At 49.8% G+C, this 23,032-nt stretch overlaps 1 protein-coding gene across 4 annotated transcripts in view; it reads right to left on the bottom strand.

Moving 5' to 3' along the window:
* The window catches only part of LOC126516536 (uncharacterized), a 160,073-nt gene extending 139,978 nt beyond the window's left edge, over positions 1-20,095 (bottom strand). For 2 of the 4 annotated variants that reach the window (XM_050166661.3, XM_055063947.2), the window contains exon 1: positions 19,809-20,095. The gene's annotated coding sequence lies outside the window, so the exon portion shown is untranslated. Of the gene's footprint in view, positions 1-4,109; positions 4,169-15,149; positions 15,243-19,808 lie in introns of those variants that run through there. The other 2 variants (XM_055063945.2, XM_055063946.2) reach the window with 2 other exon arrangements.
* Positions 20,096-23,032: the final 2,937 nt, after the last annotated feature.

Here is a 23,032-nt window from a genome sequence, read left to right as displayed (position 1 = left end):
TACCAAGCCGTCGTTTAATGAACCGTCGAGATTAACCCAGCGACAAACACCGGGGCCGCACGTTTCAGCTTGTGCTCGGGCGGTGATTTTTTTTTTTTTTTTCATAGTGTAAGCGTCGTGTGGAAAACGGTATTTACAAGCCTGCTGTAATAAACACTGTGGAGCACGAAGTATCCCGAAAAAGTAATTATTATTGCGCAAATTATGCAGGGTGTCCCAGCTAGCATGCGCGTGGATGGAATTCGTGTGTTTCTGGCAGTATGTATGCACTGCGACACCGAGACAGCTGGCATGTTTGAGCGTGTTCACTTTCTACAGGTTCTGTCGCGAGTGCACGACGCTGTCTTCCGAAGTACGCTCAAGCGCCCGCGGCCAATGAGCGCCTCCACGACCATTTTGTACACATACTTCTGCATAGGTATACAGTTGCACACTTGCAAATCATCCTCTAATTCCTCCTGAAAGGCGTGAGCTTGGGAAAGTCCTACGGGCGCAAATGCCGTTGGATATCCTTGTCGGCCGGCGACAGTACTCCTTTCTACGAATGCCAGAGCAAATGAACAGCGCCGCGAGAAGCCCTTCTTGGCATCGTAGGCGACGCACATCCATTGCAGACGGCTCTTGCGGTCGTGCTTGCACGGAAAATGACAAAATGCCCCACTTACGGACACGTAATTTTCGACTGAAGGGACACACAAGCTGAAAAAGCGCAAGCGCGCTCTGCGCGTCAGATACTCGTCAAAGCTGAAGAAGCCTAATGTCTCGATGTCGCGCATCCGTAGTCTACCGTGGCACATGCCCGCAGCGCAGCCATAGAGAAAGGCGCAGCCATGAAAGCGGGGTCTAGCACGGTTCTCCCAAGTCACCTCGCCTCCCCGAAGGTGCGCGCAATTTTTAGCCAAAGCCGTGAGCCAAATCTCAAGCGCCGTCAGAACGCCGGTTCTGCGTTTTTATATGTGTCGCGTTTGTAACAGGACCAGCATTCGGGCTGCGACTGGGCGGGCGCGCGTATCTGTGTCGTTCAGGGCGAAAGGACGCGCAGGTTCCGGGCGCTCCAAGCCAACTTGTGCCGGTATGTTGGTACGCTCTTTCGTGCTGAACGGAGCCCGCTGCTCGAGAATTAGGAGTGGCGCCCTCTCGCGAGTGACGTCACGGCCAGGACGCCGCTCGCTCGGCTGCCGCGCGCGCTCGTTCCCTTCGTGTATGCTTGGGGTATGTGTGGCTCGATCCGTGCTTGTTGAACGATATATCGGCTTCTTTTTGCTGCCATGACTGAACCCCACTTCCTTCTCCTAAAGCGCATTAGTCCACAAACTTTGCGGCCTGGATATCGCAAGCTACGTAGCGTTGAAGGAGTCTACTGGCATTGCAATGGATATATGAGCCGTGTCTGTCCATAAACTTTGCGTAAAAGGAATGTCTGCAAATTCAACACGCGAAGTTGTGTATGATGCCTCGCTAAACACTCAATATTCCCTTGGTATTTAGCTATGAGAGACATTGCATTTTACATGGAAGAAAAATCTTGGTAATTGGCGTCAGCATGTTATCCGTGTTAAAAAGACTGCCCAACGAAGGTGTCATCATGGTTCTTATTACTTTGGTGTGTTGTTCTATTCAAATATGGTAATTCATTAATGCGTAAAAATATAGTTAGGCGCGCATTTCTTATGAAAAAGTTCGCTCCTACATTCATCCCCCTCTGAAACAGGCCTCCAAAAAACGAATTGCTTATGGCTGCTAACACGACGGCGCGTCATGTAGAGTATTTACATAGTTAATTCACAAACACCATAGCAGCAATCACCTGAGAGAAAAGTTTCGTTGTTAAGATTGAGAGCCAATCAATTGCAAGTGACGAAATGTTTCATAGTGGCCCTCAGTAGCCTTTATCGACAATATGGCACACCCCTGATCACGTAACGGTAGCAACCGACTGTCGGTATGGCGAGGCACGCTATGTTCGCGAAACCCATCAGTTCACTACAATTGCGAATTCAAACCATAAAGCTTTTTTTTTTTTTTTTTTTTTTTTTTTTTTTTTTTTTTTTTTTTTTTTACAGCGCCAACTGGAATGGCTAAAGTATTCTCGAGCTACTACAGCGCAGCTTAGATTGCCTAGAACACGAAAATTCAAGCACCTTCTGTCTCACCATGTCTCGATCCAGCGTTTAATTATACAAACGGATAACTATTCGCTTCGTCGGTACATAAAAGAGAGCCTTGCCCAACTGCAGGCTAAATAAAGTTTGCTCCAATCCAATCGCAGACATTCATAGAGAAAGCACCACAAGCCTTGCATATAGTTTCACTTGATTTCTGACCCTCCACCGGAGGGGAATTTTTATATCTTCAATATGTCCCATACTACTCATGATTGACGCTTCGACTTCTAGCTGCAGCCATGCGGTCCAACAGGCATATTTCACTAAAAAATTTGGGCCGAGCAGCCTGTCTCAGTTCGCCAAAAAGATTCCTCATGTATATTCCTCAAGCAACAAGCACCAGTAAATTTCTCAAGTGAGTTGAACGTGTAGTGCGGCAAGCGAATATATATTGCTACATTCTTTTTCGTATTCTGCAAATAGCTCTAAGCCTTCATTAGAGTTACGTCAAATTACCGCCACTTAAAATAAACACGTGAAGAACCGCCAAATTTTGAGAAGCAGTTGAAGAGGCAAGTGGTGCTTGTAGAATCTAAACTGCAGTATTAAGTCCCCGTGTTAGTGCCGAGCGTTTCTGTGAAGAAATGCAAAAATTCGATATTATACCATGAACCACTCGTCTTGAGCAAACCTGTTTTAGCGGATTAAAATCAACGTAACTGTTGTAGAAGTCATATATAGCCAGCCTTTGTGACATACTTGTTGCACCGCGGCAGGTATGGCATCATAACTGCATTCTTATATGCTGTGTTTTTGCGATTGTCCATCCGCGCATAAAAACCCGCAATGGGTTGGTCTGCGCTCCTTCGGCTGGCACTGTAGCGTTGCCTTTGAAAGCTGCATTGTTGTCTAAGAAATTAGCTCTTTGAATAAATGTTCGCAAAGGAAGACGCCGTAAAAATATATTTGGGACGACCACCATAAGTGTACAAGCAGCGAGAACGAGGGCGAACAAACGAAAACACCGCAGAAAGCGCGCGGACAACGCCCGAACTGTAGCAGACGACAGGCGCGAGTCCGCGCCCTGACGTCACGCGAGCGGCGCTCGCCGCGCCCCTGTAGTTCGTTCTCAGGGCTAATTCCGGTTTAAAATGCGAAACGCGTTGCATTTTGATTAAAGCCACAATTCGAATAAAGTGACCTCGCACTCTGTGCTCGCATACTGGACCTGCCCCCTGAACACTGCGAGAGACAGTCCGCGCTGGCCGAAGGGCCACTCTCGGGGAACGTGTTCTGTATAGTTTCGCCGCAGCCGCAAGTGTGCCGCGTGGCGCTTTCATTTCGAGCAGGAATGAAATGGCGTAATAAAGCCTCGCCCAGCTACAGGCATCAGAGTGGCTTCGCAGTCCGGGAGGCAGTTGATATCGCAACAACTAAGGGCAGACAAGTAGTAGTTTGCTGCGTTTTAGTTGGTCAAACTGAACAAGTAACGCACTGTGTAGCGTGTTACATCATGTTCAAAGGGTCGAGAAAGAGAGAGGCTCTTTAGGGAAACCTGGTGAGGTTTGCCTGACGGGACAGCTACCACGCTACTACAGGTGGGCATGATGCAAATTGAAATGATATATGCACAGTGCTCGATGCAGATGCACACAAACACAACTAAACTATATCATTGAGACCAGTGTCTCAGTTTAAAGGTGTCTTCGTTGCGCGAGATGCAAAGGCAGCGTTAGTACATGGGCCAAGAACGTGTCTTAGAACGTGCACCCGGATACGGGAAGACACAGGCCACCTAATCTGAACTTGCGGGCTGTTTACTTTGGAACGATGTCAAAGGGTCGAGTGCGTGTTATATCGAGCTGGCTAATGTCACCGCCATTCCACGACCAAATCGTTATACTGTGGAAAGATGGACGAAGGCTCCTCGGGACACTAAGCCAGCGCACTGGGTTCGCCAGTTTCTCACATCCAAACACCCAAGGGGCTGGCTACGCCACTCACCTTTTGTTAACCTTGGCGTCGGTACTACGGTGCTGGTGAATGGCCGTTGATGGAACGGCGGGTGAACAACACTGATGATGATGATCATACCTTGTATAAAGGCATAAAACTCACTGTGGTGGAGCCGGGCGGTAATATGATAAACGAACAGAAAAAAAAATCTAGTCCAAGATGTAAGTGAAGGAAACCTAAATAACACAAATAAAATAGCGTGTAATAAGGTAGTGAGCCTCGCACAAATAGGTAGAAGTGTGAAAAGAAACGCATTGCAACAAATGGTTTTCTTCTTTTCTCTCTGTGCTTACCGAAAGACGGCTTCTGTTGAACGTGCAAGAGCGATAGATGTGAGCAAAGGACAAAGAAGAAGCGGAGCTAGCGATGTCCTACGAGACGGTCTTTGCGCAGCAGGTCAAGAAAAAAGCAGCTGGACTTGAACTAGACAAGACCAATTTCTCTTACTTCGAATGCCGTAAAATTAATAGAAAGGATTGTTCACGGCCGTATAACAAATCTTATGCAGGATAATACACTTCTCAGTCCTTGTCAGATTGGATTTCGTCCAGGGCAGTCCACATGGTGCGCCCATGTAGATCTAGAGAGCCGCATTGAACTTGCTCGCTGCAAACGAGAGTACGCAGCTTTGGTGACGCTAGATGTAGCAAAAGCATACGACTCTGTAGAATATCGTATTCTATTCAATAAACTTCCGTCTACGAATTTCTTGAAGTATGTGACCGCTTGGATATATGAATTTATAAGAGATCGATATTTTATCATCAACGCGGTACTTCGACGTCTAAACACAAGCAGACAAGAGGTGTGCCACATGGTGCCGTTCTTTCCCCTATCTTAGTTAGCATTTTGCTGAGTACAATTACTTTTCGTCTCCGGAAATACACTTATGTTTATGCCGACGATATCACATTTCTTACACCCGCAACTAATGTACCCTCACTAAACCAGTCGTCGAAGAATTACTTAGGAATGATTGAGACATGGCTGGAGTGGTTACGCATGTCGCCAAATGTTAGTAAAAGTGCGGTACTAGTCTTTCCGTAACCTGCACAGGTGCATATACATTTCTCTACAATACCGCCAGCAAATCATTCCTCAAGTTGACGCAGTCAAGCACCTTGGTGTTACTTACGTTGGAAAGCTCGCCTGGCGCAGTCACATTGAACATATTAAAACAAATGCAGAACGTGCCGTAGCTATGCTCCACCGGCTGCTCACACATTCGTTCTGAACTAACAAGGATACCTTACAGATGATATAGAAGACCTATGTTCGGCCCATATTAGAATTCGGCTGCCTATTATTTTCCAGAGGTACCGGCTACAAAATTAAACCTCTGATACTTTTAGAAAGGGAAACTATACGCTTATGCCTCGGGCTACCTAGATTCGCTGCCAAAACTTTTATATCAGGGAGTTCATACCCACCTTTGAATGCAGATCCTGCATGCTTACGGTTCAGACATTTAAAAAAATGACTTTTTGAATAGATGTAAGCAATATGTATTTATCACTGAACAGTCTTAGTTTTTTAAGTATCGTGGTCGAGATTACACAGCCCTCAGATAATATTTGTGCAAGCACAGTTAGAATAATTGGCTGTGTCCCTGCGTCAAAAGTCTACCATTCAAATATGATGCCTCACCAGACCTAAAACTTGAATTCGAGGACATATTTCCAAATAATGCTAAACTATTAGCTAGCAGACATTTAATTAATATCTTACACGACCACCTACACGAGCTAGCCACCGACAACATAACAGCTACTGACACTTCTCCGTGCAATGAGAAGGCAGAAGTGGGGATCGTTTCTGAACCTATTCAATGGTCTCACCCTCTTCCCCTTCCCGACTTCACATTCATATTTAAGGCAGAGTTATTAGCGATATGATTAGCATTATGAAAGCTTTCCTAAAATCACCCATTAGCTGTTATTGCGACCGACTCGCTTTCTGTATGCACAGCCCTTACTGTATCTACAAATTCAAGAATTCAGCGAACATTCTGTTCGATGGCACCTCCGTACTTCCGGCAAGTTTACTTGCTTCGGGTACTGGGACATCGTGGGTTTCATTTGAACGAAATGGCTGATTCACTCGCACGAGCATCCCTCAATGACCCTATCATATCTGTTTTGCCGGCATCAACTTACGTCACCGTGGCTAGGTACAGAAGTTTATCTACATCGCAAAATTCTGTAATATCCATGCTAACATAATCTTATGAATTCCACCATCTTGGCTTCCCATGGAATAATAATTGGTGTCCTTTAAAGCAATTGGAAGTTTCTTTTACAAAATTGAGATGTCGTATACCGCCTCTAAATTTTTATTTACACAGGTCTGATCTCGCTGTGTCCCCTCTATGTTCTTTTTGCAATGCACCTGAATCTATTGACCATTACTTTCTCTCGTGTCGCCGATTTTCTAGACAAAGAAAACTCTTCGAAAACTCATTTCGAATACTTGGGCAATCGCTAACCTCGCCAACGATTCTTTCTTTTGGGGCGACTTCACTGGGATCGAGCCACAGGGATGCTTTTCTAGCAGTTTACACTTTTATTAGAGAGCCAAAGAGTACCTTGCTGAATTTCAAAAATTATCGATTATCTCTATTATTTCATTTCTGTACGTTAAATTATCTCAAAATTCTTTACAGTATATATTTTTTTCAACTTCTAAGTCACATTACTCCCACGCTCTACTATTCAAATTCAGTTTTCTTTTAATCCCAGTAAACATACCGGAAACCGCCTGCTTATTGGCCGTTCCCCCATAGCAAGTATGCGCCATCGCTTGGAAGACAAGACCGAGCAAGAGGTGCTGGGATCCTAGCGTCAGGCGTCACTCATGAGGGGCTACAGGAGCTGCTGCTTCGGTTACTGAAAGCTGTCTGGACAACTGAACTAAGAGACCATCGATGAGCAGGCGGGGGTATGCGTCTGTGAACGCCTTAATTCGAACCCTTGAGTTTTCCCTTTCCCTCGTACCTTTATGCGCGTGTCGGTCCCGTCCCCAGTACGAGGTAGCGAACCGGACGCAATCCGGTTTAAGCTCCCTGCAGTTCTCACTGCCCGATGAAAGGAAATCGCGATAAATGGAAAGGCAGGGACATGCTCTCTTCAGATATGAAAGGATAACTTATTATCCGGTAGATAGGGCCTTTAGAAACGCCGGTCCTATACCTATATGCGTCGCGAATCGTCTACGCAACAACCTTCACGCAGAGCACGTGTCTGCTGTGACATAAGGCCACACTGCTCAAAACAAATCATTGATTCGAACTAAATGTATGTGTCCCCGACGCGGGTACTACACGAAAGACACATCGGGTGGTTTGCTCACCATCATTAACTGCTTACAAATTGTTTAAGTTGTAGCTAAGTGTTTAAGTAAGGCATTTAATACCAACAATTTTTATGTGCAGAGTACGATCGATTATTCTTTTATTCGCTCATTTCCAAAGCACAAGAGAGAGAGAAAGGTTTAATGGTACGAAATGCAGAGAGGTCGACCCGAGGTGCATTCCTCTAGCCAGCTACTCTGCTTTGGGGGAAGGGGAAGGGGGAAAGAAAGAGGCGCATGATGGGTGACGATGATGAGGAAAGATGCGAAGCATATAGTAAGCTGTTTGGACAACTTAAAGCCTCCAGCCCAGGCCAGTGCTTTTTAACAAAAAATCACGTAAGGCCTGGATAGCCTTAAAATTTAACGTCTGACCAAGGGCCCAAAAATAGAGGTGGGCTGCCGAAGCGCGTAAGGACATTGTTTCAACTTCTTATCGCTCTTCCACGTACGCACAAGTCTGCCGCTGACAAAGCGTGCATGGTTCATATATATACACATATAGTTTACGTGCGCCATCACGCGTCGGCGTGCGCGACAGTGCGTTTCATGTACGCGTCGCTCGCTACCATGCACGCTGTAAAGGTACTCGGACAAGATAAACATCTCGCGTAACCTATGTTACAGCTGTACGTGCTTCTGCAAACACGCGCGCATCCACACTTTGGGGGCCACGCTTGCCATGCTGAATGAAGCCATGCTTCATTGTGATGCTTCAATGTGTGACGGAACAAAGCGTCGTCAAAATAGGCGCTTTCCTGCTTTACCGCGCGTTGGTAGCTCTGTGGAGCAATGTCGCGCGCCACTTTTAGCTATGTTTTAATAGGGCGTACCCACATGCGCCTGCGGCTTCGGGAGCTTCATAAACATTTTTTCTTTTTTTTTTCGGCTTACACAGTTCGTTTAAAAGGAAAAGCTGCACGCTATCCAGGTCGGAAGAAGGACGCCGCTTCAACATGAGGCACGTAACCACTTGATCGCCACCGTCGTCAACCTCTTCATCGCTGCAAATTGTGCCAGCTGCCTATACATGCACACTCATTAGTAGCTTGTTCTTCTGCAAAGGCAAATACTCATCCAGGAAAAAAGTTGTGGCTTCCACAGTAACAACGAAACTAGAGTGAAATAAACGGAACCACCCCACCGACGCCACACAAACCGCACGCTCATACCTGCGGTGTTGTGCAGTGTTTCACTCGTCGCATCTGCAAGCTGTCGTAAAGTCTCAACGCTTTTAAACGTTAAAAAATTGTGTACTTATTCTATTATCGAATAATAGGAAAATTCGAATATTTGACTAGTTTCCATGGTGTTTTTATTTAACGATGCAGGCACAGACACTTCGTGAGCAGGGGGCAATCTCGCGCATCGCTGCGACGGAAATCGCGCTGCCTCAAACGCATGTGAAAGTTGTCAGCGAAAATCGCTCTGCGACGTGCGCGGCAGGTCGATATTTTTCGCCCCGATCGCGCCATGTGAAACGGCCTATAAGAGCAAGCCAAGCCGACGCGGCCTATTCAAATACATGTAAACCGCAAAAACATTTTTCTGAGATAACCCCACGTCCGATATTAATTAAGTTTGTTGCATTTGAGGGAGAAAAATTAAATCCTTGTGACTGTTGGAAGCGGAATTTCGATTTAGGGCGTGAACTTTGTTAAAAAGATTTCGAAAATTTGAAAGTAAAAAAATATTGACGCACGATCGAAGTTTTCAAATTAATAGTTCTCCATCAAGAAGAGATATCGCTTTTCTGAAAACGGCACCCATTTATCATTGAAAGCGAACAAGTTCGATCCGTCATTTTATATCTTAGGTGAATTTGTTACGTTGTGTACAAGGGTTCTGCAAAAGCTGTATTTTCAGATTACTAAATTTTTTGCGATTCATGTGTAACATATCAATTTTGTCCGCTTTAGATGTACTATTAGGTACAATTCACGGAATTGTGATATCATTTTTCATTGCCGAGTAACCCAAAGTTGTAAACTTGATAGTTTCGTTTTCCTAAAGTTGTCAACTTTTGCCAATTTTTAATAAAAATTGACGACCTAAATAAAAGATCCCAAACCAACAGTCACTAGATTTTTCAAGTTTTTCTTTTAAATGTAACAAACCTTGTCAAGTTTGGTGGAGTGGTTAAGAGGTTTCGCTCGGGTGCTCCTATCTAAATACATGTAAAAGGAGAATTCATTTTTCTCGGCAACCACTCTACCAAACTTGACGAGGTTTGTTTCATTTAAAAGAAAAACTTAAAATCTAGTGACTGTGTGTTTCGGGTTTTTTATTTAGGTCGTCAATATTTTTAATAAAAATTGGCAAAAATTGACAACTTTAGGAAAACGAAACTATCAAGTTTACAACTTTGGGTAACTCGGCAATGAAAAATGATATCACAATTCCATGAATTGTACCTAATAGTACATCTAAAGCGGACAAAATTGATATGCTACACATAAATCCTAAAAAATTTTGTAATGGGGAAATATAGCTTTTGCAGAAACGTTATACACAACGCAACAAATTCACGTAAGATATAACTTGACATATCAAATTTGTCCGCTTTGAATGGTCTAATGGATTCCTTTTACAGAAGCGCGATATCTTTCTTGATGCGAGCTATTATTTTGTAAACTTCCTGCTTCTATTTCTCTTTTGAACTTTTTAAAATTGTTTTTACAAAATTCAAGCCCTAAATTGAAATTCCGCTTCCATCAGTCACTATAATTTACCTTTATCTTGCGAATGCAACCAATTTCACTCAAATCAGTTCAGGGGTTACCTCATAAAAGCATTTTTGCGTTTTACATGCATTTCAATAGGCCGGATCGGAGTTGGGCGCGAGCTAAAGCTTTCTCTTAATAACGAGGACATTGAGCGGTTGGTGGAAACGTTTAACGAGCACTGGCTGAATGGCGCGCTGCCCCAGATTTGGCGCCACGCGGACATATCTCTCAACCCAAAGCCGCGGAAACCCATCTCCATCAACAATCTCAGACCCGTGTCACTTACAAACTGTACAGGCAAGCTCATGGAGCAAGTGGTCCTGCGGCGCCTGCAGCCGTTCCTCGTGGGCCAGTGCTTTTTCTCGCATACGCAGTTCGCTTTTCGTTCGCACCTGTCGACACAGGACGTGCTACTACAAATAAAGGGAAAAGACGGGGAATGCGGGAGATGGAAATTCAAGACGATGAGCAAAACGTGAACAAGGTGAATGCAGGAGCCAACGTTTCGACAAGTGGACTTGTCTTCTTCAAGGCGACGTACGCTTTCCTCGCCACAGTGGCGAGGAAAGCGTACGTCGCCTTGAAGAAGACAAGTCCACTTGTCGAAACGTTGGCTCCTGCATTCACCTATATGCTGTGGAGAGGAAAGCGTACGTCGCCTTGAAGAAGACAAGTCCACTTGTCGAAACGTTGGCTCCTGCATTCACCTATATGCTGTGGAGAGGAAAGCGTACGTCGCCTTGAAGAAGACAAGTCCACTTGTCGAAACGTTGGCTCCTGCATTCACCTATATGCTGTGGAGAGGAAAGCGTACGTCGCCTTGAAGAAGACAAGTCCACTTGTCGAAACGTTGGCTCCTGCATTCACCTATATGCTGTGGAGAGGAAAGCGTACGTCGCCTTGAAGAAGACAAGTCCACTTGTCGAAACGTTGGCTCCTGCATTCACCTTGTTCACGTTTTGCTCATCGTCTACAAATAAAGGGGTAGGTCTTGGGTCTCCCGCAAGGGGGCCCAAACCCGCGCTTTGTTCGCGCTCGACCTTAAGTCGGCCTTCGATAACGTCGAGCACGACCTCATCGTCGACAACCTCGCCGAATCGCGCTGCGGCATCCGGGTATACAACTATACGTCCGAACCTTCCTCCGCGAGCGCACAGCAACGATCGGAATCGGTCCTCACCGCTCGGGTATCATCCAACTTACGGGAGTGGCACCCCCAAGGATCGGTGATCTCACCAGCCCTTTTTAAAGGGACACTAAAGGTTAATATTAAGTCAACGTGGACTGTTGAAATACCATCCCAGAAACCTCGAAACGCTTGTTTCATGGGAAGAAGCGACTTATTTTAAGAGAAAATGCGTTCTGAAGCGTCCGCGTACCTCTAGCGCAGTTCAAATCGCCCGCCCTCCGATCGAGGAGTGGTGACGTCATGGTCCCATAGTGACGTTGCGCCGTCGGTGAGAGTCCTGTGTCGTTCTCCCTCTCGTGGTCGTCTTAGTTGGCGTTGTTCCTTCCTAATTCAAGGTGAGTAAAACGGCGCCCGCAGACGGCGCTACGGCTTTTCTGCACAAAACGCAAACGTGCGGCCAGAAACAGAGCCAAGACAGAGCCGACAGCAGCGCGAAAGCGGAACTATGGTGCCTAGCGGAAGGGAAAGCGCGCGACGATAAGCTGGTTCTTTATTTTATGACGCCAACTTCGACGCTCGTTGCAATGGATGGCTCGCGATGCTGGGCTCGACTTCAGCGATTTAAGCACCGATGAACGTGACCTGCTGCTGAGGGCTCGCGCTGCCGGCGTCATTGCGTACTACTACGATGACAATTGTATGTCATGGCTGTACATATTCGCAGATTTGTAGCTTTTCCTTCGTGAAAACCAAATGCCGCACTCACCGCCCCGTCTTCGACCTGCAGTTGTTCTTGCGCTTCGGAGAATGCAGGCAAGACCGACGGAACAGCGCTACGGGAAATCATTGCTTTGAAATGCACCCCACACGACTTCAGTAAGTCGGCATTGAACTCGTAATCCTCTGGACGAAAGTGCAGCGAGCACGCTATGAGATTTTTCGGCTCTTTGCCAACGCGCTGTGGCAGAGGTACTGCACTTACCCACTTCAAACGGAGAGGTTCACTCGTTGGCACACAGTGATAAGTAACGTTGGATTCGCCGCTGCAACTGCCCTTGGCCAAGTTCCGCGGACCGTTCGCGCATCCCACGACATCACATGGACGTGGCATTCTCGCTGCTTGTTCCAAATGCAAGTTTCGCAAGCCAGCAGAACCAGCGCAGCACGACGCGATAACGAAACAACTGAAACTCCAAAGCGCGCGCGGCGCAGAGTCGAGCGAAAACGAAACCTTTCGACCACCCATACTACTGAAGGGTAACGTCAAAATATCGATTTTTTCTTAGAATCGAACAGAAGTAGACAAGTAGCATTTTCTTTCGTCTTATAACCTAATGAAATGATCTTTTTAATACGAGTAGTTGAATACTAGTGACATCAATTATGATGAGGAGTGCCTTCGTCATCGGGCTAGTACCGGAATGTCGCTGGGTACCGGAATGTCGGTCAAATCGTGTCATGCATTTACCTCAATTTCTCGGTTACTAAAGCTCTGTTAGCGATTATATTGACGCCTTAGACGTTCTAGAGCATTGCTTTATCACTAACTTGACTTCATAGTAACCTTTAGGGACCCTTTAACATCACTATGGCAAGAATACTCGAAAAACTTAACGAATTCGAGCATCTTCACCATGCGCTCTTTGCCGACGATATAACGCCGTGGACGGTTCGGGGCTCGGACGGAGGCATTCAAGGCCATGGTTACACTGTACATGGCGCCCGACAGGGCGGCCGAGGTCGCGCGCCCCACAAGTCCGAACATCGTCCTCTTCCGTCCCCGCAGCCAGTCTCCGCCGGGCTTGTTACGACTTTGCACCGCTGCCACCACTATTACGACTTTGAGGTGGTCCCGTAGCGCTCGTCACCCGTTTCGTGACAGAGCGTTGGTAGCGAAGACTCCGAGTCAGGCGTCGGTGAGAATAACAAAAGGGACTTTATACACTATATACAGGTCATTATACAGGACAAGATCGGATCGGCACTGGGGCCGAGAGCTCACAGCAAACGCGACTGTTCCCGCACGGCGACGTCCGGCGAAAACGCGTGACACATCTCACTCCACTCGAGAGCGGCACTCAGCTCCCGGTGGGTCGGTGGATCCGGTTTTCCAGGCGGCTGCGTCGGGCCTTATAATGCCCCGAGAAACCATTGTCACTCAAACGGCCCAATACAAAGCCAGCACTCGACGGTCGTCAGAGAGGTCCAACCAGCGACCGCGCTGGCCACCCGGTTCAAAGTTGGCGCGCGGGGTGACCTCCAGGCAAAAGGAGGTACGGCGCCGGGCTGTCTGGCACTTGGTTGCATGTTTGGGCATGTCGCTCGCCGATGCTTCTCCGCAGGACACCACTGCCTGACGGCTCAGCATCTTGACTTGTCAAGGGAGAATTAGGGCGCTGTGCCTTTCGGCGCAGCCCCGGGTTTGTCCAAAGGGCGTTCGCAGGATAAATTCTGCATCTTGTAGATTCGGAATCCGGGCTTGTGGTAATGGCACAACAGGCTCCATCACAGTCCTCGTCGACGGGACGCCCGTGCCACGGGTGGCGCGAGCGCGCGTCCTCTGTTTTTATACGTTCAGGTCGATGGCAGGGCCCGACACACCGTCTCTCTACTTTCGCGCCACACGGTGTAGATCATCGCCATGCTCCGCCGCGTTAGCAATCGACGGTAAGGAAAAGGACATGCTCCAAATAGTATAGACGTATGCATTCTTAGCCGCTACATTTACTATCTGCCCTTTCACCGACTAACGCGGGCACAACGTGACCGCGTAGACACGCTCATTCGCAAATCCACCAAAGTTGCACTCGGGGTTCCGCATTACAGCTCCAATCAGCGTCTTTTGTCGCCCGGGGTACACAATAACCTCGACGCTCGAGGCCCAGTGGATTATGCAGCCAGCGGTAACGTCTCCTCACTCCTACGGGTGAAAGCTCCCCGACACCCGCTTTATTCCCCCGCATGCCCGGACATGCAAGGGACCGGTTAGGATCACTAGGATGCTTCGGGTACATCCCATATACCGCGTAACATGCATCCCGAGCACAATGCCGGTCGACGGTGGGCACGGGTGCGATACCGCGCTCACACTCTTGGCGAACTTGAGAACAGAATCCTCTACCCGGATGCGGCTTGCACGGCACAAGGGCACACAGCGATGGTGGTCGACGGCGCCAACGAGGTCGTCAGCGCTGCCCCTATACCCTCTCCCCCTTCATCGACCGACTCGGGCGAGATCCTGGAGGTTTTCCTCGACGTCGAACACATCTCGAGCCTCCCGTGGGAAATGTAATCACCGATTCGCAAGCAGCATGCAGGACTTTCTTGGCAGGTCGCGGCATTCAAAAAACCGAGCACTACATTATTTCACGTGCGTCCGAATTAACAGCACAGCTCGCCCACAACATTCACCTGCTCTGGACGCCTGGCCATGAATGCCTCATTGCCAATTAATGAACACGCTCCGGCCGCTCGATAACTCACCCTCCAAGCGGCGCTCCGCGCAGGGCTGTTGCGACTCTTGCGAACAATTTGTGTTACGCCGCCGCGGCAACGGCGAAAGCCTGGACGTTTTCAATGTGCCAGCCGCCCGCAACTGCGAAAAGCGCGCATTCTGGTCTCTCCTTCACCCCCCGCCCCCTTTTGCGCGCGTGTCGTCCTCACGTCTGCCCACGTTCCGCTGTACTGTCTTCGTTTTCTGAGAGCGGTAGGGTTAAGCTTCGCGTGTGCATTAATTTCTTCTCCTCCTCCGCAAGGAAAACGCCGGCGGTGTCTGTGCTAGGTGGTATTGGTCTGTGTGTGCGTGTGTGCGCGTCAGTGCCTTACCCTGTGCTGAGCCAGTGGCGGTCAGAGAAATCGTAGGGTTGTTTTCACGAACCGAGCGGTTCTTCTTTCTCCTGGGCGAGAGCGCTCCGGACTCTGAAAATGAAGCCCCCGCCAACGGACATCTGCTTCAGCATTCAGCAAGCTTGACTGTGTGTCGCACTCCATACGGAGCTTCTAGAGCTGACCGCTTCGTGACGATGTATTAAACATTCTTTGTTACTCTTTACATGAATCGCCTTTCGTCTCTGCCTGGGCCCCTCCATGCTGGTCAAGCTCCGGAACGCCAGGCCCACGCTACCCCCGCGGTCCTGCGTGAACGGTCCTTAACACGGCCAACACAGAGCGCATTCCCCCCCCTCCTCACATATCGCGAGGTTACACAGCACTACACACGCCAGAGTCGGCTGTACCTACCTCCACCGGCAGGTTTTACTCGGGAGAAGGCAGTCGCACTTCGCCAATTGCAGACTTACAATCCCAATCCAATCCCAATTTCCCAATCTACACTTCCTGCACGCTTCATACCCCACGCGCTAACCCGACGCTTGTCAAGGATGTGGTGTTTCCCCCACGACCTTGCACGTTACTGTACAATTCACCGCTTCCTGTTTCCCGTCCCTTGCCCTCATCATTCTTGCATCTCGCACCATAGGGCAGTGAGGAGCCCTTCGCGACGGCACCGAGGTCCGCCGGGCGCTGATCCGACGGGCACGGGCTATCGCCGACGACGTCACGGAGCCCCGGACTAGGCGACCCTTACAAGTTCCCCCTTAACTGTCAATAAAAAATTTTATCATCCTCAAAATATAAACTTCATGAATAATCTAGTATTCAGAAAACCGTAAATCTGGCATACAACGTTTTTGAGCGCTTCAACTCGCATTAACAGCTTCGCGGTAAAATGCAAAGGGAATCTGCAGGCACTGCCACGGTGAAGGTTTTTTTTTTTTCCTTAGCCTTGCGTATAGTTGTACAATCAAGCTGGCAGAGTCCTGACTGGTGCGGTAGGAGTCTGTTGCCAGACTGCATGTCAAATTTGACGGAGAAAAACACCGTCAAATGTAGCGAATGAAACGACGCCGTTTCCGAAGCACAAAGAGCTACCAGATCCGGAGTATAACACGCGCGCACCCTCCCCCAGCCCCTGATAGTACCGTAAAGTTGCTGCATGACCCGTGCGCTTCCGAATCGCTTGCTCGTTGCGGTATTGCAAAGCATAAGTCGGTATTGCAAGCAGCATAAGGCCCAGAAGATTGCCTATGCAAAGCAAGCCAATGCAACCGTCTTTCGAAAGTGCACGGGTTATTCGAAAGTGCACGGGTTATGCAGCAACTTTACGGTACTCTCGGGAGCTGGGAGGGTGTGCGCGTGTTATACTCCGGATATGGTAACTCTGTGCGCTTCGGAAACGGCGTCGTTGCATTCGCTACATTTGACGGTGTTTTTCGCCGTCAAATTTGGCAGGCAGTCTGGCAACATTGACCCGCAAATCTGGCAACAGACCCCACGAGACGTTCATTTGAGGCATGGATATTCTAGTACACTGTAGCACGGAGGAAGGAGCGGAGCGCGCCAGTCCGAGCAGCAGAAATCTAAACAAGAGAGGAGAGCTGGCCCGATAGGCGGAGCAACGCCATGAGCAACGCCAACTTCCGGCTTCACTTTCGCCACGGAGGAAGGAAACTCAGGAGCGGCCCTGACGTCACTCTTTGTGAAGCTAAAGTGAAGCCGGAAGTTGGCGTTGCTCATGGCGTTGCTCCGCCTATCGGGCCAGCTCTCCTCTCTTGTTTACATTTCTCGCGAAACCACGCCGCGCTGCGCGCAACCGTGCTGCTCGGACCCGCGCGCTCCGCAGCAATACTAAACAAGCGTTAGCACGTTAGCATGATTCCGCCAAAGAGGGCACAATTTCCCGCCGATATTCCTTCGTCCGTTGCCATTGCCGTGGCGCGGTACATTGCATACTGCGTTGCATGCGCGTTCATTTCACGAACTTTAGTTCCTCCTGTCCCACCTGGCCACAGCAACATCCGGGAGAGCCCGGTCCAGATAACGCAGCGCAACAAAAGACGGAGACCAACGCAAACCTGCCCGCACGGCGCCTTTGCCAGGGTACGAAACCTACGGAGCAACACGTGTGAGCGCACAGATCCAAAACAGAGCCGCCATTGTGGCCCGAAAGGCGTGGCTGCTACAACAAAGAAATAAAAATCAGCAAGAAAGAGAACCTTCTACGTCACTTCCTCCACAGTTTTCTCCTTGCGCGCGGATGGGGTCAGTGCCTCCTAAATAGCAGGCCTGTGCACTCCGATTTGTGACATCATGCTACTTGGACCGAAATTTCCATTGCCAAGCTCAGCGTGACGAAGACGATGACGCCAAAACCACCGGGGCTCGATCGGGAGCGTCCCCATTGGATACTATGGCAGTCGGGCAAGGTAGCATGACGTCACGGATCGAAGTGCACCGGCCTTGTGTTATCTAGGAGGCGTTGATGGGGTAGGGCCTCTCCTCAGTTTCCTTCCTCCATGACTTTCGCTTCACAAAGAGTGACGTCAGGGCCTCTCCTGAGTTTCCTTCCTCCGTGATTTGAGGGATCGCCAGTCGTTTGCGCGCAGGTGCGAGAGAGAAAATCTGGGGGCTTTTGCTCTCTGCCTAGGCACTACGGAGCAGGTTTATTAGCGCGTGTTGTATGCTTTGTCCCCTAGACATGCCGTCATTGCGGAGTGCGCTCGAGTTTGTTTACGCTGGCTGCCCCCGCCCGGCGAGGCAGTGGGCACGGACCTCCCATTTGGTGATCGCTGTGTCTGAAGGGGCAAGGTTCTGACTGGTGTTGTATAAGTAGCGGGTCGTTTTTTTTTTTTTTTTTTTTTTTTTTGTCGCGACAATAGATTGGATTTTTTGCAAGCACTGCTCCAGGAGGGCACATGTAACCGGCAAACAGAGGCCTCAGGAGAGCACCTGAGTAAAGAAGGCGGTGCAGGATCTTAGGGCACCCAAGGGGTAGCGGGGTGATCAAAGCTGGAAGCAGGGCGGCCCGTGGGTTGAGGCCTCGGCGAGCCCCAACCTACGGCCAGTCCGGGTTCTGGCTTTGGTGTCCCCGTTGCCGCTTTGGTGTCCTGGAGGCGCCGCCAATAATGCGAAATAATGACACGTTGTTACAATTAGCAAAAAACACGATTGAATAAATATAATTACGTCCAGCCGCCAGCGTGTGCCGCTCAGTCCAGCACTACCGCACACCGCGACTTCTGCAACACCAGTCAGAACTTTGCGTCTGAAGGTATACGTCGGACAGACTTTTTCGCGCCTGCTGCGCTGGTGCTGGGTCTGTCATCGTCACCGGCGGCCTTTCAGCCACTTGCGTTCAACCGCGGTTGGTATAAGGCACTCTGCCTTCCAGATTTTCGATATATGCGGCCCGGGCTCTACTACGGTCGCTACTGCTCCCACAGAAACATCTGTGATGTTATTTACAAGGTACATCGCCGTAAGGCACGAGGAAGCAACGATCCACCACGATTGACTTAGCCCGCTGCTTCACCTACTTTACCGCGCAGGCAGCCAGCATCCGAGCGCATACAAACTCGACCCCACTCCCCAATGCCGGCACGCCTACGGCCAAACGCCTACAACACGCGCTAAGAAACCTCCTCCGTAGTACCAGGCAGAAACATATATTCAAGGAGCAAAAGCCCCCAGATTTTCTCTCTCGTGCCCGCTCTTACTCGCGCCTGCGCCCAAACGACTGGCGATCCCTGAAATGAACGTCTCATACAGACCCCTACCACGCCAGTCAGAACTCTAACGCGAAGCTTACAACCGCCATCATCTGGTAGCAAGACGCGCCAGGCAGCTTTCGCCAAATCTGCCCACTACCGGGTTTGTTTCGCATACCACAGCTGGCAGCACCAAACACTCCGTGCTTCCAGCAAGGTCGCGAGGCAAACGACGCAGCATTTTAGCATTTGTTAGCTGCGAACGACATTAAACCACCAATGTTTTTCAAATACTCATGCGTAAAGTTCGGTCGATGATGTGCCTAAGGGCTGTGCAAAAGCAAACGTATGGGCACCGGACCCACACGCTTTCCATGCTGACAGCAGCGCCTAGCGAGAGAGGTATCTCGCAGGAAACGTTACACGTTCACGGTGCTCATTAAGCAGAGCTGATATCGAGGCAAGTGCTTCTACGTTCAGCTAAAGCCCCTCAATTTTTCACGTTCAGCATGTAATACGCATAACCGTACTTTACATGCGACATGCGTTCGACAATGCCGTGGATAGCTGCCGTGATAAGCAAGCTGGTTTATCAGCTTCAAGCAAGCCATGGAACAGGCGTCAGTCTGCTGCGTTTCATCATGGTGTCTCATTCCCGACCTTGCCCAAGCGGCTCGGCATCCGCAGATCTTGTATAGGAAGCTGAAATAGCCGCAAAACCATCGGGCCAATGCGCGGTGCCTATAGTATAGTGCCTAGAATATATTGGCCAGTATGTTCTAGGCACTATACCTATAGATAGCAGGCAACGCCATGACAGCCAATGACTAATGCAGACACGGTACGACATGGGCGATGAAAAACAGACTCGTGAGCCGTTTCGTTCATTTGGAATTCGTGTGCGCTCAAAAACCCATACCTACATGCACTTGGTACCCACCTTTAATATAAGGAAGTGGATAAGTCCTTTAGTGCGGCTTCGACCCTCGTAACTCCTTCCAGCGCAGCACAGGCCGGCGGTATCAAGGGCGGAAAACAACACACAAGAGCACGAGCTCGTGAACTGAGGTACAGAGGGCGCGATGCAAAAAAAGATGACTCAGGTACCGAACTCGTCAACATCAGTCGCCACACAATCGCCACAATGCCTAAAAACGCGCCCAAGATAAAGACATAGAACAAAGAACCAGCTACAACCGCACAACTATTGTTGAGAATACGCAACTGGCACAACGCTTGCGGTGGAAATCCTTTTATAATTGGTCGGAAAGGTGTCACGTGAACGGTTCACACGCGCCAATGAAGATGCTAAGACAAAGAGAAAATGTACCCTTCCCTGTCGATCCAGAAGAAAGAGCAAAAAGCGCTATTCTTTGCTCTTTCCGCTCTTTGCCCTCTCAGCACTTTGCCGCCTGCTTCTCTCTGAGCTCCTTCATTCGTTCTCTTTCCCGTGAGCGCGCGTACGTATGTGTGTTTGGCGGGTGGTTCGGTGGATGGAGCAAAGGCGCCACGGCGACGCTCTGGGGCTTTGGGCTTCGGCGCGAACAGGCCAAACAACATGCGCTTCGGTACTGCCGTGATCTGGCGTTCGCGCACGTGCAATTCTGTGAAGCGTTTGTTTATAACATATTTTTGTTTATATTTTCTGCAGCGGCATGCAACGAGGTAAAGGACGTATACGCACTGACTAGCATTTGTTGCCATGTTATGATCCACTTGAAGTGCGCCGGCATTGTAGGGAGCAGCGGCGCACAAGGCGCTGCTTCACGGTCGCATTCTCGATTTATAACTCTTGGGGTACTTTCGCGAGATGTGGCGTTTGCCGCGATGGCTCAATGAAGACGGTGCGTCCTGCGCACCCAGCCCTTTTCTTGTCCACCGCGTTGCCTCTGCCGTGGCTTGATCCCGAGTCCGGCGGCAGCGTTCCCGTAGGGGTGAAGTGGGAAACAAATTACCCAGTTTCGCCATACGGGCGAAACATTGACAAGCGATAGCAAGGTTTAGCGTTGTACTTGGATTCCTCGGACGGTGTTCATCATCATAAAAACTTTATTGTAAGACTGAGGAGTTTGGGGCGCGCAGGCTCCCGGGCCCCCGCACGACTCCACTGCACTCAAGCGTTTATGTTGCTTCGCTCCATAACGCTGGCAGCCCCGATCAGCAGCCATGGTCTGTACGACCGGGTCTCCAGCGCAGCAGGGTCTCCCAGTCCTTCCAGGTCTTCAGGTGCTCGAGGCCCCGCGGGGGAGGATCCGTCGGGCAATTAGAAAGGAGGTGGAGAGCAGAAGCGCGAGGTTCGGGACAGAGATTACAGGCTGATGTGAGGAAAAGTGGGTGGTAGTGAGATAGAGTCAGAGGAGATGGGAGAGTGTGTGTTTGTAATCGGCGCCAAAGGGTTGCTTGTCGATGGCGTACAGCTGACGCGCCGCCTTGGAGGCATTCGTCAGCTCGTTGAAAGTGTGCTCGCGCTCCTTCGTGAATCCCGGATCGGAGGCCGCAAGAGCCCGATTTAAAGAACCTCGGGCTAAGAGGTTGGCGGCCTCGTTTCCAGGATTCCCGCAGTGCGCGGGCACCCAAATCAGCTCCACATGACGGGGCGGGGGTGCAACGGGCGAGTCCAGTATGCAAAAAACAGGGACGTGGACTCGGCCTCGTGCGAAATTTAGTATTGCAGTTTTGGAGTCTGATAAAACATACCGTGCTTCTGTGTTGATGATAGCTAGGGCAATGGCGGCTTCCTCTGCAGCTTCGGGAGAGGTGTATGGGGGGCGTGTGTGCGTTCCGATCGGAGAGAGAGTGTGATCCACCACGGGAGCGACCGCTTCATCAGCCTTGCAGGCTGCGTCTACCCATACGGCGTCCGGTTCCGAGCCGTAATAACGGTGCAGTGCTGTAGCTCGAGCTCTGCGGCGCTTATCGTGGTGGTCGGGGTGCATGTTATGGGGGAGTGGCTTAATAAGCAGTTCGCGGTGTAAGAGTTTTGATATGGGGCGTAATGTCGGATCGTTGGCTGGTATCCGGATTCCAAGGGAGTGCAGTATGTACCGGCCAGAGTTGGTTTGTGTGAGACGAAGGCACTGTGCTTGGCGGTGCGTGTCTACAAGTTCCCCGATTGTGTTGTGAAGGCCTAATTGTAAGAGTCGGTCGGTAGGTGTATTTATGGGAAGGTGGAGGGCGACTTTGTATGCCCGGCGAATAAGAGCGTCCATGGCGTCAGTTTCACGGCGAGAGAGCTTGAGATAGGGGGTGGAGTAGAGTACACGGCTGAGTACAAAGGCGTGAACAAGTCGGCATAGATCACGCTCCCTCATGCCTCTGTGGTGGCCCGAGACCCGGCGGATGAGGTGCGAGATTGCCCCTACTACCTGCTTGAGTCTCAGGAGTGTAGTCGTGTGCTTCCCATCACTTTGGATATGCATACCAAGTATCCTGAGGGTTTCGACCTGTGGTATCGGTCTACCGTCCAGCTCGATGACGATGGAGGAGCAGGGCGAGTTGCGGTTCTTGGGACGAATGCACAGCAGCTCGGATGGGGAACAAGAAAGTCCTACGCTAACTGCATAGTTTTGGGTCCTGTATATGGTGTCCTGTATATGGCGCCATCACTACCATGGGTAGTCCATAGCGTAATGTCGTCAGCGTAGAGAGTATGTTTTAGGTGAGGAACGGTTGCCAGTTGTCGTGCTAGGGGGATGAGAGTGATATTAAACAAGAAAGGTGAGAGGACGGAGCCTTGCAGGGTGCCTACGCTTTTTAGTGAGTACGTGGGGTAGGTGAGCGGGCCGAAGTGAAGCTCGGCCGTGCGTGCTGTGATGAATGCCTGAATGTAGGTGCACGTACGTGCGCCCACATTCAGTGGGGAGAGTGCAGTCGTGATCGCGTGATGTTCGACGCGATCAAAGGCTTTGGATAAATCCAAAACCAGGACTGCCTTGGTGTGGCTTGGAATGAGCAGATCGAAGATGTCATGGGTGATTTGCAACATCGCGTCTTGTGTGGACAAATGGGGGCGGAATCCCACCATGCTGTGAGGGTATAAGTCATGGTCTGTCATGTGCTGTGCGAGCCTCGCTGATACCACATGCTCGAAAAGCTTTCCGAGACACGAGGTTAGCGAGATTGGGCGAAGGTTTTGGAGTGTAAGTGGTTTGTTGGGCTTCGGAA

Source organism: Dermacentor andersoni, chromosome 1 (assembly GCF_023375885.2).
Source record: "Dermacentor andersoni chromosome 1, qqDerAnde1_hic_scaffold, whole genome shotgun sequence".
Lineage (NCBI taxonomy): Eukaryota > Metazoa > Arthropoda > Arachnida > Ixodida > Ixodidae > Dermacentor > Dermacentor andersoni.
Note: the sequence above shows the minus strand (reverse complement) of the source record. Positions and strands in the feature narration are given on the sequence as shown.